This window comes from Bombina bombina, chromosome 11 (assembly GCF_027579735.1).
Source record: "Bombina bombina isolate aBomBom1 chromosome 11, aBomBom1.pri, whole genome shotgun sequence".
Taxonomy (NCBI): domain Eukaryota; kingdom Metazoa; phylum Chordata; class Amphibia; order Anura; family Bombinatoridae; genus Bombina; species Bombina bombina.
Genome location: NC_069509.1, coordinates 50178694 through 50184431, shown reverse-complemented (window position 1 = coordinate 50184431; position 5738 = coordinate 50178694). Strand labels below are relative to the sequence as shown.

At 43.0% G+C, this 5738-nt stretch overlaps 1 protein-coding gene across 1 annotated transcript in view; it reads left to right on the top strand.

Annotated features, from left to right (window-relative positions):
- Nucleotides 1–3784: 3784 nt before the first annotated feature.
- The window catches only part of CAPN15 (calpain 15), an 81709-nt gene continuing 79755 nt past the window's right edge, over nucleotides 3785–5738 (top strand). The window contains exon 1 of the mRNA XM_053694810.1: nucleotides 3785–3850. The gene's annotated coding sequence lies outside the window, so the exon portion shown is untranslated. The remainder of the gene's footprint in view (nucleotides 3851–5738) is intronic.

Here is a 5738-nt window from a genome sequence, read left to right as displayed (position 1 = left end):
ATAACGTGCAGACTGTAAACAGAAAATAAGCATACAGAAAAAATGTAACTTTATACATTTAATGTAATATAAAAGTTTGTCGGAGCAAAGCTATAAAATATAATTTGCAAAACGATAAGCTCGTGCAGTATTAACAACTTGCATTGGCATAAACTGTATATACTTGTATAGTATAAAAAATAGCAAGAACAAAGTATAATAATTTAAAAGGATGTAAGTTACATAAACTAAAATAAGAAAACTTGCAAGGACAGCTTGAATATGCTCATGTAATAAGATGACTTACAAAGATATAGCTTACATATGCTCATGTAGTTAAATAACTTGTAAGAACACAGCTTGTATATACTTATATAATATGATTGCTTGCGAATACAGCGTATATATGCACATATAGTATGAAAGCTTGCAAGGATATAACTTGCATATCTTCATGTAGTTTAAAGAAATGGTAAATCCTAGCGTTTGTGAAACGCTAGGATTTACCATTGGAACAAATAAAGGGGACTTTCAGTCACAAAGTATAAAATACTTCATGCTGAAAGTTTCTTTATTTGTTTGACGCATTTGCTTCACTGAGCTGCTCAGGCACTGGCAGCCCAGGGCAGAACGCTATTTTTCTGAAAGGTGACGTATCCACCTCTTAGCCAATAGCCATGCGGGCTATCTGGTTTGTCGGCAGCTGGAACAGACAGCTATTTGCTAAGAGGTGGAAATGTCACCTTTCAGCAAAATAGCATTCTGCCGTGGGCTGCCTGAGGCGTTCAGTGCGGCGAATGCTACATTATTTAAGGGACTGAAAGTCCCCTCTTTTTGTTCCAATGGTAAATAGTTTCACAAACGCTAGAATTGACTTTCACTTTATAGCTTACAAGTATAAAACATACATATGTTCATGTAGAAAGATAACTAGGCACGGGAATTTGGCAGTTTCATAAGTTTCCGAATGCGGAAATAGGCGGTGGCTCTTGGAACTTTGGCCATTTTCGGAGCTGGATTTATGCTTGTGTAAGATCACCACAATAAGATATGGATTTGCGCAAATCCTTAGTGTAGTGATCTTTCACAAGCATAAATCTGGCTCTGAAAATAGCCAAAGTCCACGAGCCACTGCCTAATTCTGCACTTGGCAGCTAATGAAGCTGCCAAAAGTCTGTGCCTAAAGAGTACTTGCAAAAGCACAACTTATATGTAATCGTATAACTTGCAAAGACATAATTGAATATGCTTATGTGGAATGCTAACTTGCAAATACATAATTTGCACATGTTCTTATAAGATGACAGCGTATAACACGATAACCTTTATATATGACTTACAAAATCATAGCTTTGTGTAAGCTATATAGTATAGAGCATAGCTCAATATCATACCTTAGAATGCATGCCGTGTGCATCTGGGACATCAGAGAAGGCACAAACAAACTCCCCCCACCAAAAAAAAAAATCAGTAAACCTGTGACAAGGCAAGGGAGACCCCTTCTGCCTTTTTGTTTACAGGAAACACAGCATTCTTTTACAGAAAATATGTAATGCCAACTTGTTGTACTTTCATACACTATTCAGGACTTACAGAAATCCAGGCTCTCTGCAAAACGCCAGATAAACTGCAGTACAAACATTTGTGACACTGCATGTTACTCTCTCAGCTCTCCCGGATACATCACCACTGGGAAAGCTTGCCCGCGCATAGACCTGACCCTTAACAGCAGGTTAAAACCACAAAACTGGGAAAAACATGGCAGCGCCCTAAGGAATGTCTTCAGCATAGCAGGAAGCTACCATCTGCTAACCTGACCCCTATGGTAAAAAATCTGCCTCTTGGATACTGGAGCTTTCAGTAACCCAGGTGAGTAATTTTAGTACAACCTGGAGGGATATAAAAACCTAAACCATATAAATCTAGAGAGGGACCTACTGTAGTACTATCCATCCTGTGGTGGACAAAACTAGGGATGCGGATAGTTAGTCACTCACATGCTCATTTTATAAGTAAGGTGTGGCATTCTAAAGGCACTCTAATGATGGGCACTAATTTGTATAATAAAATAGGATGCCCATATATGGTTACACAGATGATCAATAAAAAAAAACATACTTCAGACAAGGAAATACTGGCCTTCTTTGCATTTAACAAACGCTAGGATTTACCATCACTAAAAATCAAGGGGAGTTTAATTCATCAACCATGTACAAAAGGGTGCTAAACTCAACCTTTCTGTGCCGTTGCCCAGCGCTAAATTCAGCAGGTCCTGGCCGCCCATGACACAATGATCTCCTTCAATGAGGTGACGTTTGCACCTGTGAATCAATAGCGGTGCTTGTCAACTGACAAGTTTCTGTATGCATGCACCGCTATTGGTTCAGAGTTGTAAGCGGCACCTCATTGGTGCAAGCGGCACCTAATTGGTAGAAGATCGTAGTGCCATGGGTGGCCGGCGCCGCTGAATTAAGCGCTGTGGAACGGCACAGAAAGGGTGAGTTTAGCACCCTTTTGTACACAGTTGATGAATGAAACTCCCCTTGATTTTGAGTAATAGTAAATCCTTGGATTTACCATCACTTTATATATGTATTTCCACATCTTAGAAAAAAATGTATATGTATACAAACATGTAAAATAATTCAAATGTAAAAGCCATAAAAATTAAAAACTTTTGACACACATAAAAAAAACTCTGTTGTGAACCTCTATTTTAATATAGACTGAGATAAAAATCAATATGTCGAGCCAAAACTATAGTAACACATTAAAAGGACATTAAACACTAAATACATGCTAGATAGAATGATGCATTCAAAGAAAAGATTAGTCCATGACTAACATGTAGATGTAGTTTTTAAAGTTTCATTAGTTGTTTAAAAAGTGACAAAATAAGTGTAAAGTTTTAGTGTCTATAAAACACTGGGAGCTGCCATATTGTAACTTAGGTTATCTTCTCTGCTGTGGCCAATTAGGGACAGTTATACATAGGTCACTAGAGTGTGCAGCCAATGGTTGTGCTGGATTTAACAGTGTTCTGCACTTCCATTTCTTACAGGAACTGAAAAGCTCACAATTTCAGAATGGAATTACAGGCAAAGAGGACAAAATAAATAATGAAAGTATATTGCAGAGTTGTTTTATTATATACAATGTATCATTTTATATTACCATCTCAAAGTGTTTAATGTCCCTTTAAGGGCAATGATACAGTGTACCTGAAATTTATGAAGCAGTAGCACACTTTATAAAAACTCTCTTATTTGATGAAACCATGATAAAAAAAGATACAATTCATAAAAAATATTTAGTTTCAAACTGAAACTTTTGTTACAACTTTAGGTTGTGTTCTCAAAAGGGGGCAATTGATTTGTATGGGTTAAATATAAAATAAATACTGCTAAGATTCTGCCCTATAAAAGACTGAAACTGTAGTAATTTGTAGCTTCGATTAGTGCTTAGCGCAATGCATCTTAGGACTTGTAGTTCATAATATTATTACTCATTTCAGTTTCTGTACTCTGTCTCTAGTACTATTTACAGTGGACAAGAAAAATGTATAATTGGGATTACAGTCTGACTTCTCTTTCACATATCATTTTGTCACTTGCCTCAAACAGAAACTCACTGGGGACACCACTACAGTATAGCTTACTACAACTCCCATAAACCAATGCGAGTTAACAGGCCAACTTTCACCTTATGGCCAAAGGCTGCCGGGAATTGTAGTTCACTGAGTACATTGGTAGGCTTTTGCGTCACTGTGCCGGCGGGAGGAGCTGTTGAGCTGCGGAGACCCGGAAATAGCGAGCAGGAGGCCGGGGAAAAGGATCCGGCAGCGCCCGGACCGGTGCTGGGAGTCCCAGAGGTATTTATTATGAATTGATGCTTTCTCTGCATTCTGTTTACTTTCTGCTCCTCTGGCAGTGACAGTGTTAAGCAGGTGTTCTGCATTTCAGTAATTGAGACTTCCTGTCCTCTGTGTAACCCTCACACCTGTGTAGGAGCCCCCCATACACACTACCTGTTAGTCCCTCAGTGCATGTATTGGGACCTGGTCCTGTCTGTATAACGCGAGTGCCTTATACTGACCACCTCTGTCTGTATCCTCCACTGACACCCCTGTGTGTTATTTCTTTATACTGACTCCCCTCTGTGTGTGACCCTCTTATACTGACTCCCCTCTGTGTGTGACCCCCTTATACTCACTCCCCTCTGTGTGTGACCCCCCTTATACTCACTCCCCTCTGTGTGTGACCCCCCTTATACTGACTCCCCTCTGTGTGTGACCCCCTTATACTGACTCCCCTCTGTGTGTGACCCCCTTATACTGACTCCCCTCTGTGTGTGACCCCCTTATGCTGACTCCCCTCTGTGTGTGACCCCCTTATACTCACTCCCCTCTGTGTGTGACCCCCTTATACTGACTCCCCTCTGTGTGTGACCCCCCTTATACTGACTCCCCTCTGTGTGTGACCCCCTTATACTGACTCCCCTCTGTGTGTGACAGCCTTATACTGACTCCCCTCTGTGTGTGACCCCCCTTATACTGACTCCCCTCTGTGTGTGACCCCCCTTATACTGACTCCCCTCTGTGTGTGATCCCCTTATACTGACTCCCCTCTGTGTGTGACCCCCCTTATACTGACTCCCCTCTGTGTGTGATCCCCTTATACTGACTCCCCTCTGTGTGTGATCCCCTTATACTGACTCCCCTCTGTGTGTGACCCCCTTATACTGACTCCCCTCTGTGTGTGACCCCCTTATACTGACTCCCCTCTGTGTGTGACCCCCTTATACTGACTCCCCTCTGTGTGTGACCCCCTTATACTGACTCCCCTCTGTGTGTGACCCCCTTATACTGACTCCCCTCTGTGTGTGACCCCCTTATACTGACTCCCCTCTGTGTGTGACCCCCTTATACTGACTCCCCTCTGTGTGTGACCCCCTTATACTGACTCCCCTCTGTGTGTGATCCCCTTATACTGACTCCCCTCTGTGTGTGACCCCCTTATACTGACTCCCCTCTGTGTGTGACCCCCTTATACTGACTCCCCTCTGTGTGTGACCCCCTTATACTGACTCCGCTCTGGTTGGGACCACTTTATACTGACTCCCCTCTGTGTGTGACCCCCTTATACTGACTCCTGTATGTGACCCCCTGATACTGACTCCTGTATGTGACCCCCTTATACTGACTCCCCTCTGTGTGTGACCCCCTTATACTGACTCCGCTCTGGTTGGGACCACTTTATACTGACACCCCTCAGTGTGACCCCCTTATACTGACTCCTGTATGTGACCCCCTTATACTGACTCCCCTCTGTGTGTGATCCCCTTATATTGACTTCGCTCTGGTTGTGACCCCTTTATACTGACTCCCCTCAGTGTGACCCCCTTATACTGATTCCTGTATGTGACCCCCTTATACTGACTCCCCTCTTTGTGTGACCCCCCTTACACTGATTCCTGTATGTGACCCCCTTATACTGACTCCCCTCTGTGTGTGACCCCCCTTATACTGACGCCCCTCTGTGTGTGACCCCCCTTATACTGACTCCCCTCTGTGTGTGACCCCCCTTATACTGACTCCCCTCTGTGTGTGACCCCCTTATACTGACTCCCCTCTGTGTGTGACCCCCCTTATACTGACTCCCCTCTGTGTGTGACCCCCCTTATACTGACTCCCCTCTGTGTGTGACCCCCCCCCCTTATACTGACTCCCCCCCCTTATACTGACTCCCCTCTGTGTGGGA